Source organism: Lissotriton helveticus, chromosome 4_1 (genome assembly GCF_964261635.1).
Source record: "Lissotriton helveticus chromosome 4_1, aLisHel1.1, whole genome shotgun sequence".
In the NCBI taxonomy this organism is placed as follows: domain Eukaryota; kingdom Metazoa; phylum Chordata; class Amphibia; order Caudata; family Salamandridae; genus Lissotriton; species Lissotriton helveticus.
The window spans coordinates 1672495793-1672508114 of NC_136063.1; the positions used below are offsets into that span (position 1 = coordinate 1672495793).

A 12322-nucleotide genomic window follows, 5' to 3' on the forward strand; every position below is an offset into this window, starting at 1 on the left:
ACGTTTACATCACATTCCTACACAAAATAGTGTGGCATTAAGAAATCCTATCCTGTTTTTCTGAAATGCATTTCAGAGGCCTGATTCCCAGCATCCCTTTTTGAAGCTTTCTGCGCTATTGATAAGGCGAATTTAGCACATTTTGAAAGAGAAGTGTTCTTAAATCAAACCTAGAGAACCACAATGACGGTATCATTCAGATAGTACAAATGTTTTTGTATATTAGTATGGAAATTGTGAAATAAAACGTTTTTCATGCTGATTTTCAACAGTCGATCTGCAATCGTGAAACATAAGCTTTTGCTTGGAGGCCTCACAGGTACTGATCTAATTTTCTCTTTTAAGATTATTCACAAATCATATGATATGCTTTATATAAATCAACTATATTGTTAGATCAAAATTGAGTAAAAAGTGAGTATCTCAATTTCATGACATATAGAAGAGTAAGGAGAAGAAGCTCATGTTTCAAATGTGGAGAGGCAACAACTTTTCATTATTTTCACCTCTACTAATTATATGCATTTTTATAATGTATGTGTTTATGTTGTCCTATAAATATACAGAGACATATAGCAAGATATAGGGAGATACATACGTGTAAAGTGGATATGTACAAGTTTATAAGTAAATGAGATGTTTTTCCAATTAATAATTCTAAGAACTGAATGGAAAAGAAAATCGTAAAGTTTAGATAAGTCCCACTGTGATTTGTACTCAGATCCCGGTTTTCAGAGTCTAGAGTGCTAAGCTTGATACCATCAAACCACCTGTACCAGGTTGAGCTTTTCATTTTGAGAGAAGAGATTGCATTCACGGGGGAATCTTATATTTTATTGCAAAATCGTATCTCACATAAAAAGTACTGTTCAACAGAGTGATAGCGTTACTTGAGTCCTCTGGGCAACATCCTTCCCTAACATAGTTCAATATGCAAAAGTTGAACAGAATAGAAAAGTAATAACATTCTGTTGGTTTTTGACTGTAGAACATTAAAAACTTTGAAATGTTCACATTGCTGCAGCAATTTGCTCCCTTGTCACATGGGAGGTTCCATGGTGTAATGGTTAGCACTTTGGACTTTGAATCCAAGGATCCGAGTTCAAATCTCGGTGGGACCACTTTCATGACTGTTGATCAAATCTTTTTCTGTCAAGTGTATTCATAAATATCACAAATCTAACACGGGTAGAGTGAAACATTAATTTATTGATTGTATTCTGAAAGTCTATTCGATGTGAGCAAATGATAGAACTTTTAGAAAACATGTAAATTAAATGGCTCAAAATAATGAGACATTTTGCGAGCTGACTCTGTTTTCTCAAACTCATCACAGGGGGCTGATGCAAGATATTACTTTCTTAAATCTTACTGTTATTGATAAGGGGAAGATGGAACTTTTTAATTGGAAATCCTTCATTAAAACAAAACTTGAGGAATCAAATTGTGTATTATGGGGACAGAAGATATGACGTTTTGAATAACAATCGTGAAATTCAGACACACATATATTTACACTCTGATTTTCTAAAGTAAATCCATAACCATAAAGTAAAATCTTTCGAAAGACGTGTCAAAGGTAATAATCTGAATTTCTCTTTCAAAGAAATTCACAATTAAATGCACTGTGTAAGTCAAGCATGTTGTCATATAAGAAATCAGCAAAAATTAACTATCTCATTACTGGTCATATAGATGAGAGAGGAAATGAACCTAACGTTTAAATTGTGGATGGGAAACAACAGTTTTTAGTTTTCAGGTTCAATACATATGTTTATGAATAATTGATTTCTTTATATAGTCTTATCGCTATCTAGACGGATATAGCTATGTATACATAGATGCATACTTATACGTTGATAAGTATCAGTATAAAACATTGACGTTATGTTTTTCCAAGACCAAATTCTAAGAAATGGGTGAAATAGTAAATCTCATAATTCAAGCAGGTCCCACCGAGATTTGAACTCGGATCGCTGGATTCAGAGTGCTAACCATTACACCATGGAACCCTCCCATACATGAGTCATTTTTCCATTGAGAAAAAAGAGAGCACATTAGTGCGGGGGCATTTCTTACATTAATGAAACGATATCTCTGTTGAATGCTCATAGTGTAAAGAGCTATAATGTGATTTGATTCTGTTCAGATACATTCTCCTTAACAGTGTTAAATATGCAAACGTTTATCAGGATAGGCAAGTTATATCATAATGATCATCTTTGACTGTAACATATTAAAACATTTTACATTTCCAAACTAATACACCCATTTCTTTGTCTCTCACATGGGCTGCGCCAAAGAGCAATGATTGGCACGTTGGACTTTGCATGCAAAGGTACCAGTCCAAATCTTGGGGGTACTATTTTATTACTCTTGACCTTTTCTATTTCTGTCACCTTTGTTTATTGATAGCTCAAATCCAACACCAGTAGGTTGAAAGAGACAATTATTGATTCCTTTCAAAACGTCCATCAGCTTGAACAAGTTACAGAAATACAAACATTATAATACGTTTACATCACATTCCTACAAAAAATAGTGTGGCATTAAGAAATCCTATCCTGTTTTTCTGAAATGCATTTCAGAGGCCTGATTCCCAGCATCCCTTTTTGAAGCTTTCTGCGCTATTGATAAGGCGAATTTAGCACATTTTGAAAGAGAAGTGTTCTTAAATCAAACCTAGAGAACCACAATGACGGTATCATTCAGATAGTACAAATGTTTTTGTATATTAGTATGGAAATTGTGAAATAAAACGTTTTTCATGCTGATTTTCAACAGTCGATCTGCAATCGTGAAACATAAGCTTTTGCTTGGAGGCCTCACAGGTACTGATCTAATTTTCTCTTTTAAGATTATTCACAAATCATATGATATGCTTTGTATAAATCAACTATATTGTTAGATCAAAATTGAGTAAAAAGTGACTATCTCAATTTCATGACATATAGAAGAGTAAGGAGAAGAAGCTCATGTTTCAAATGTGGAGAGGCAACAACTTTTCATTATTTTCACCTCTACTAATTATATGCATTTTTATAATGTATGTGTTTATGTTGTCCTATAAATATACAGAGACATATAGCAAGATATAGGGAGATACATACGTGTAAAGTGGATATGTACAAGTTTATAAGTAAATGAGATGTTTTTCCAATTAATAATTCTAAGAACTGAATGGAAAAGAAAATCGTAAAGTTTAGATAAGTCCCACTGTGATTTGTACTCAGATTCCGGTTTTCAGAGTCTAGAGTGCTAAGCTTGATACCATCAAACCACCTGTACCAGGTTGAGCTTTTCATTTTGAGAGAAGAGATTGCATTCACGGGGGAATCTTATATTTTATTGCAAAATCGTATCTCACATAAAAAGTACTGTTCAACAGAGTGATAGCGTTACTTGAGTCCTCTGGGCAACATCCTTCCCTAACATAGTTCAATATGCAAAAGTTGAACAGAATAGAAAAGTAATAACATTCTGTTGGTTTTTGACTGTAGAACATTAAAAACTTTGAAATGTTCACATTGCTGCAGCAATTTGCTCCGTTGTCACATGGGAGGTTCCATGGTGTAATGGTTAGCACTTTGGACTTTGAATCCAAGGATCCGAGTTCAAATCTCGGTGGGACCACTTTCATGACTGTTGATCAAATCTTTTTCTGTCAAGTGTATTCATAAATATCACAAATCTAACACGGGTAGAGTGAAACATTAATTTATTGATTGTATTCTGAAAGTCTATTCGATGTGAGCAAATGATAGAACTTTTAGAAAACATGGAAATTAAATGGCTCAAAATAATGAGACATTTTGCGAGCTGACTCTGTTTTCTCAAACTCATCACAGGGGGCTGATGCAAGATATTACTTTCTTAAATCTTACTGTTATTGATAAGGGGAAGATGGAACTTTTTAATTGGAAATCCTTCATTAAAACAAAACTTGAGGAATCAAATTGTGTATTATGGGGACAGAAGATATGACGTTTTGAATAACAATCGTGAAATTCAGACACACATATATTTACACTCTGATTTTCTAAAGTAAATCCATAACCATAAAGTAAAATCTTTCGAAAGACGTGTCAAAGGTAATAATCTGAATTTCTCTTTCAAAGAAACTCACAATTAAATGCACTGTGTAAGTCAAGCATGTTGTCATATAAGAAATCAGCAAAAATTAACTATCTCATTACTGGTCATATAGATGAGAGAGGAAATGAACCTAACGTTTAAATTGTGGATGGGAAACAACAGTTTTTAGTTTTCAGGTTCAATACATATGTTTATGAATAATTGATTTCTTTATATAGTCTTATCGCTATCTAGACGGATATAGCTATGTATACATAGATGCATACTTATACGTTGATAAGTATCAGTATAAAACATTGACGTTATGTTTTTCCAAGACCAAATTCTAAGAAATGGGTGAAATAGTAAATCTCATAATTCAAGCAGGTCCCACCGAGATTTGAACTCGGATCGCTGGATTCAGAGTCCAGAGTGCTAACCATTACACCATGGAACCCTCCCATACATGAGTCATTTTTCCATTGAGACAAAAGAGAGCGCATTAGTGCGGGGGCATTTCTTACATTGATGAAACGATATCTCTGTTGAATGCTCATAGTGTAAAGAGCTATAATGTGATTTGATTCTGTTCAGATACATTCTCCATAACAGTGTTAAGTATGCAAACGTTTATCAGGATAGGCAAGTTATATCATAATCATCATCTTTGACTGTAACATATTAAAACATTTTACATTTCCAAACTAATACACCCATTTCTTTGTCTCTCACATGGGCTGCGCCAAAGAGCAATGATTGGCACGTTAAACTTTGCATGCAAAGGTACCAGTCCAAATCTTGGGGGTACTATTTTATTACTCTTGACCTTTTCCATTTCTGTCATCTTTGTTTATTGATAGCTCAAATCCAACACCAGTAGGTTGAAAGAGACAATTATTGATTCCTTTCAAAACGTCCATCAGCTTGAACAAGTTACAGAAATACAAACATTATAATACGTTTACATCACATTCCTACACAAAATAGTGTGGCATTAAGAAATCCTATCCTGTTTTTCTGAAATGCATTTCAGAGGCCTGATTCCCAGCATCCCTTTTTGAAGCTTTCTGCGCTATTGATAAGGCGAATTTAGCACATTTTGAAAGAGAAGTGTTCTTAAATCAAACCTAGAGAACCACAATGACGGTATCATTCAGATAGTACAAATGTTTTTTGTATATTAGTATGGAAATTGTGAAATAAAACGTTTTTCATGCTGATTTTCAACAGTTGATCTGCAATCGTGAAACATAAGCTTTTGCTTGGAGGCCTCACATGTACTGATCTAATTTTCTCTTTTAAGATTATTCACAAATCATATGATATGCTTTGTATAAATCAACTATATTGTTAGATCAAAATTGAGTAAAAAGTGAGTATCTCAATTTCATGACATATAGAAGAGTAAGGAGAAGAAGTTCATGTTTCAAATGTGGAGAGGCAACAACTTTTCATTATTTTCACCTCTACTAATTATATGCATTTTTATAATGTATGTGTTTATGTTGTCCTATAAATATACAGAGACATATAGCAAGATATAGGGAGATACATACGTGTAAAGTGGATATGTACAAGTTTATAAGTAAATGAGATGTTTTTCCAATTAATAATTCTAAGAACTGAATGGAAAAGAAAATCGTAAAGTTTAGATAAGTCCCACTGTGATTTGTACTCAGATCCCGGTTTTCAGAGTCTAGAGTGCTAAGCATGATACCATCAAACCACCTGTACCAGGTTGAGCTTTTCATTTTGAGAGAAGAGATTGCATTCACGGGGGAATCTTATATTTTATTGCAAAATCGTATCTCACATAAAAAGTACTGTTCAACAGAGTGATAGCGTTACTTGAGTCCTCTGGGCAACATCCTTCCCTAACATAGTTCAATATGCAAAAGTTGAACAGAATAGAAAAGTAATAACATTCTGTTGGTTTTTGACTGTAGAACATTAAAAACTTTGAAATGTTCACATTGCTGCAGCAATTTGCTCCCTTGTCACATGGGAGGTTCCATGGTGTAATGGTTAGCACTTTGGACTTTGAATCCAAGGATCCGAGTTCAAATCTCGGTGGGACCACTTTCATGACTGTTGATCAAATCTTTTTCTGTCAAGTGTATTCATAAATATCACAAATCTAACACGGGTAGAGTGAAACATTAATTTATTGATTGTATTCTGAAAGTCTATTCGATGTGAGCAAATGATAGAACTTTTAGAAAACATGGAAATTAAATGGCTCAAAATAATGAGACATTTTGCGAGCTGACTCTGTTTTCTCAAACTCATCACAGGGGGCTGATGCAAGATATTACTTTCTTAAATCTTACTGTTATTGATAAGGGGAAGATGGAACTTTTTAATTGGAAATCCTTCATTAAAACAAAACTTGAGGAATCAAATTGTGTATTATGGGGACAGAAGATATGACGTTTTGAATAACAATCGTGAAATTCAGACACACATATATTTACACTCTGATTTTCTAAAGTAAATCCATAACCATAAAGTAAAATCTTTCGAAAGACGTGTCAAAGGTAATAATCTGAATTTCTCTTTCAAAGAAATTCACAATTAAATGCACTGTGTAAGTCAAGCATGTTGTCATATAAGAAATCAGCAAAAATTAACTATCTCATTACTGGTCATATAGATGAGAGAGGAAATGAACCTAACGTTTAAATTGTGGATGGGAAACAACAGTTTTTAGTTTTCAGGTTCAATACATATGTTTATGAATAATTGATTTCTTTATATAGTCTTATCGCTATCTAGACGGATATAGCTATGTATACATAGATGCATACTTATACGTTGATAAGTATCAGTATAAAACATTGACGTTATGTTTTTCCAAGACCAAATTCTAAGAAATGGGTGAAATAGTAAATCTCATAATTCAAGCAGGTCCCACCGAGATTTGAACTCGGATCGCTGGATTCAGAGTGCTAACCATTACACCATGGAACCCTCCCATACATGAGTCATTTTTCCATTGAGACAAAAGAGAGCACATTAGTGCGGGGGCATTTCTTACATTAATGAAATGATATCTCTGTTGAATGCTCATAGTGTAAAGAGCTATAATGTGATTTGATTCTGTTCAGATACATTCTCCTTAACAGTGTTAAATATGCAAACGTTTATCAGGATAGGCAAGTTATATCATAATGATCATCTTTGACTGTAACATATTAAAACATTTTACATTTCCAAACTAATACACCCATTTCTTTGTCTCTCACATGGGCTGCGCCAAAGAGCAATGATTGGCACGTTGGACTTTGCATGCAAAGGTACCAGTCCAAATCTTGGGGGTACTATTTTATTACTCTTGACCTTTTCTATTTCTGTCACCTTTGTTTATTGATAGCTCAAATCCAACACCAGTAGGTTGAAAGAGACAATTATTGATTCCTTTCAAAACGTCCATCAGCTTGAACAAGTTACAGAAATACAAACATTATAATACGTTTACATCACATTCCTACACAAAATAGTGTGGCATTAAGAAATCCTATCCTGTTTTTCTGAAATGCATTTCAGAGGCCTGATTCCCAGCATCCCTTTTTGAAGCTTTCTGCGCTATTGATAAGGCGAATTTAGCACATTTTGAAAGAGAAGTGTTCTTAAATCAAACCTAGAGAACCACAATGACGGTATCATTCAGATAGTACAAATGTTTTTGTATATTAGTATGGAAATTGTGAAATAAAACGTTTTTCATGCTGATTTTCAACAGTCGATCTGCAATCGTGAAACATAAGCTTTTGCTTGGAGGCCTCACAGGTACTGATCTAATTTTCTCTTTTAAGATTATTCACAAATCATATGATATGCTTTATATAAATCAACTATATTGTTAGATCAAAATTGAGTAAAAAGTGAGTATCTCAATTTCATGACATATAGAAGAGTAAGGAGAAGAAGCTCATGTTTCAAATGTGGAGAGGCAACAACTTTTCATTATTTTCACCTCTACTAATTATATGCATTTTTATAATGTATGTGTTTATGTTGTCCTATAAATATACAGAGACATATAGCAAGATATAGGGAGATACATACGTGTAAAGTGGATATGTACAAGTTTATAAGTAAATGAGATGTTTTTCCAATTAATAATTCTAAGAACTGAATGGAAAAGAAAATCGTAAAGTTTAGATAAGTCCCACTGTGATTTGTACTCAGATCCCGGTTTTCAGAGTCTAGAGTGCTAAGCTTGATACCATCAAACCACCTGTACCAGGTTGAGCTTTTCATTTTGAGAGAAGAGATTGCATTCACGGGGGAATCTTATATTTTATTGCAAAATCGTATCTCACATAAAAAGTACTGTTCAACAGAGTGATAGCGTTACTTGAGTCCTCTGGGCAACATCCTTCCCTAACATAGTTCAATATGCAAAAGTTGAACAGAATAGAAAAGTAATAACATTCTGTTGGTTTTTGACTGTAGAACATTAAAAACTTTGAAATGTTCACATTGCTGCAGCAATTTGCTCCCTTGTCACATGGGAGGTTCCATGGTGTAATGGTTAGCACTTTGGACTTTGAATCCAAGGATCCGAGTTCAAATCTCGGTGGGACCACTTTCATGACTGTTGATCAAATCTTTTTCTGTCAAGTGTATTCATAAATATCACAAATCTAACACGGGTAGAGTGAAACATTAATTTATTGATTGTATTCTGAAAGTCTATTCGATGTGAGCAAATGATAGAACTTTTAGAAAACATGTAAATTAAATGGCTCAAAATAATGAGACATTTTGCGAGCTGACTCTGTTTTCTCAAACTCATCACAGGGGGCTGATGCAAGATATTACTTTCTTAAATCTTACTGTTATTGATAAGGGGAAGATGGAACTTTTTAATTGGAAATCCTTCATTAAAACAAAACTTGAGGAATCAAATTGTGTATTATGGGGACAGAAGATATGACGTTTTGAATAACAATCGTGAAATTCAGACACACATATATTTACACTCTGATTTTCTAAAGTAAATCCATAACCATAAAGTAAAATCTTTCGAAAGACGTGTCAAAGGTAATAATCTGAATTTCTCTTTCAAAGAAATTCACAATTAAATGCACTGTGTAAGTCAAGCATGTTGTCATATAAGAAATCAGCAAAAATTAACTATCTCATTACTGGTCATATAGATGAGAGAGGAAATGAACCTAACGTTTAAATTGTGGATGGGAAACAACAGTTTTTAGTTTTCAGGTTCAATACATATGTTTATGAATAATTGATTTCTTTATATAGTCTTATCGCTATCTAGACGGATATAGCTATGTATACATAGATGCATACTTATACGTTGATAAGTATCAGTATAAAACATTGACGTTATGTTTTTCCAAGACCAAATTCTAAGAAATGGGTGAAATAGTAAATCTCATAATTCAAGCAGGTCCCACCGAGATTTGAACTCGGATCGCTGGATTCAGAGTGCTAACCATTACACCATGGAACCCTCCCATACATGAGTCATTTTTCCATTGAGACAAAAGAGAGCACATTAGTGCGGGGGCATTTCTTACATTAATGAAACGATATCTCTGTTGAATGCTCATAGTGTAAAGAGCTATAATGTGATTTGATTCTGTTCAGATACATTCTCCTTAACAGTGTTAAATATGCAAACGTTTATCAGGATAGGCAAGTTATATCATAATGATCATCTTTGACTGTAACATATTAAAACATTTTACATTTCCAAACTAATACACCCATTTCTTTGTCTCTCACATGGGCTGCGCCAAAGAGCAATGATTGGCACGTTGGACTTTGCATGCAAAGGTACCAGTCCAAATCTTGGGGGTACTATTTTATTACTCTTGACCTTTTCTATTTCTGTCACCTTTGTTTATTGATAGCTCAAATCCAACACCAGTAGGTTGAAAGAGACAATTATTGATTCCTTTCAAAACGTCCATCAGCTTGAACAAGTTACAGAAATACAAACATTATAATACGTTTACATCACATTCCTACACAAAATAGTGTGGCATTAAGAAATCCTATCCTGTTTTTCTGAAATGCATTTCAGAGGCCTGATTCCCAGCATCCCTTTTTGAAGCTTTCTGCGCTATTGATAAGGCGAATTTAGCACATTTTGAAAGAGAAGTGTTCTTAAATCAAACCTAGAGAACCACAATGACGGTATCATTCAGATAGTACAAATGTTTTTGTATATTAGTATGGAAATTGTGAAATAAAACGTTTTTCATGCTGATTTTCAACAGTCGATCTGCAATCGTGAAACATAAGCTTTTGCTTGGAGGCCTCACAGGTACTGATCTAATTTTCTCTTTTAAGATTATTCACAAATCATATGATATGCTTTGTATAAATCAACTATATTGTTAGATCAAAATTGAGTAAAAAGTGACTATCTCAATTTCATGACATATAGAAGAGTAAGGAGAAGAAGCTCATGTTTCAAATGTGGAGAGGCAACAACTTTTCATTATTTTCACCTCTACTAATTATATGCATTTTTATAATGTATGTGTTTATGTTGTCCTATAAATATACAGAGACATATAGCAAGATATAGGGAGATACATACGTGTAAAGTGGATATGTACAAGTTTATAAGTAAATGAGATGTTTTTCCAATTAATAATTCTAAGAACTGAATGGAAAAGAAAATCGTAAAGTTTAGATAAGTCCCACTGTGATTTGTACTCAGATCCCGGTTTTCAGAGTCTAGAGTGCTAAGCTTGATACCATCAAACCACCTGTACCAGGTTGAGCTTTTCATTTTGAGAGAAGAGATTGCATTCACGGGGGAATCTTATATTTTATTGCAAAATCGTATCTCACATAAAAAGTACTGTTCAACAGAGTGATAGCGTTACTTGAGTCCTCTGGGCAACATCCTTCCCTAACATAGTTCAATATGCAAAAGTTGAACAGAATAGAAAAGTAATAACATTCTGTTGGTTTTTGACTGTAGAACATTAAAAACTTTGAAATGTTCACATTGCTGCAGCAATTTGCTCCGTTGTCACATGGGAGGTTCCATGGTGTAATGGTTAGCACTTTGGACTTTGAATCCAAGGATCCGAGTTCAAATCTCGGTGGGACCACTTTCATGACTGTTGATCAAATCTTTTTCTGTCAAGTGTATTCATAAATATCACAAATCTAACACGGGTAGAGTGAAACATTAATTTATTGATTGTATTCTGAAAGTCTATTCGATGTGAGCAAATGATAGAACTTTTAGAAAACATGGAAATTAAATGGCTCAAAATAATGAGACATTTTGCGAGCTGACTCTGTTTTCTCAAACTCATCACAGGGGGCTGATGCAAGATATTACTTTCTTAAATCTTACTGTTATTGATAAGGGGAAGATGGAACTTTTTAATTGGAAATCCTTCATTAAAACAAAACTTGAGGAATCAAATTGTGTATTATGGGGACAGAAGATATGACGTTTTGAATAACAATCGTGAAATTCAGACACACATATATTTACACTCTGATTTTCTAAAGTAAATCCATAACCATAAAGTAAAATCTTTCGAAAGACGTGTCAAAGGTAATAATCTGAATTTCTCTTTCAAAGAAACTCACAATTAAATGCACTGTGTAAGTCAAGCATGTTGTCATATAAGAAATCAGCAAAAATTAACTATCTCATTACTGGTCATATAGATGAGAGAGGAAATGAACCTAACGTTTAAATTGTGGATGGGAAACAACAGTTTTTAGTTTTCAGGTTCAATACATATGTTTATGAATAATTGATTTCTTTATATAGTCTTATCGCTATCTAGACGGATATAGCTATGTATACATAGATGCATACTTATACGTTGATAAGTATCAGTATAAAACATTGACGTTATGTTTTTCCAAGACCAAATTCTAAGAAATGGGTGAAATAGTAAATCTCATAATTCAAGCAGGTCCCACCGAGATTTGAACTCGGATCGCTGGATTCAGAGTCCAGAGTGCTAACCATTACACCATGGAACCCTCCCATACATGAGTCATTTTTCCATTGAGACAAAAGAGAGCGCATTAGTGCGGGGGCATTTCTTACATTGATGAAACGATATCTCTGTTGAATGCTCATAGTGTAAAGAGCTATAATGTGATTTGATTCTGTTCAGATACATTCTCCATAACAGTGTTAAGTATGCAAACGTTTATCAGGATAGGCAAGTTATATCATAATCATCATCTTTGACTGTAACATATTAAAACATTTTACATTTCCAAA

At 33.7% G+C, this 12322-nt stretch overlaps 7 non-coding genes across 7 annotated transcripts; 5 read left to right on the forward strand and 2 right to left on the reverse strand.

Moving 5' to 3' along the window:
- The first annotated feature begins 1049 nt into the window (after positions 1 to 1049).
- On the forward strand, positions 1050 to 1121 carry TRNAQ-UUG (transfer RNA glutamine (anticodon UUG)). The gene has a single exon. It is a non-coding gene; the product is annotated as a tRNA-Gln (tRNA).
- Positions 1122 to 3561: 2440 nt separating this feature from the next.
- Positions 3562 to 3633, forward strand: TRNAQ-UUG (transfer RNA glutamine (anticodon UUG)). Its single transcript has one exon. It is a non-coding gene; the product is annotated as a tRNA-Gln (tRNA).
- Positions 3634 to 4459: 826 nt separating this feature from the next.
- TRNAQ-CUG (transfer RNA glutamine (anticodon CUG)) lies at positions 4460 to 4531 on the reverse strand. The gene has a single exon. It is a non-coding gene; the product is annotated as a tRNA-Gln (tRNA).
- A 1550-nt stretch (positions 4532 to 6081) lies between these two features.
- On the forward strand, positions 6082 to 6153 carry TRNAQ-UUG (transfer RNA glutamine (anticodon UUG)). Its single transcript has one exon. It is a non-coding gene; the product is annotated as a tRNA-Gln (tRNA).
- A 2440-nt stretch (positions 6154 to 8593) lies between these two features.
- TRNAQ-UUG (transfer RNA glutamine (anticodon UUG)) lies at positions 8594 to 8665 on the forward strand. Its single transcript has one exon. It is a non-coding gene; the product is annotated as a tRNA-Gln (tRNA).
- Positions 8666 to 11105: 2440 nt separating this feature from the next.
- On the forward strand, positions 11106 to 11177 carry TRNAQ-UUG (transfer RNA glutamine (anticodon UUG)). The gene has a single exon. It is a non-coding gene; the product is annotated as a tRNA-Gln (tRNA).
- Positions 11178 to 12003: 826 nt separating this feature from the next.
- Positions 12004 to 12075, reverse strand: TRNAQ-CUG (transfer RNA glutamine (anticodon CUG)). Its single transcript has one exon. It is a non-coding gene; the product is annotated as a tRNA-Gln (tRNA).
- Positions 12076 to 12322: the final 247 nt, after the last annotated feature.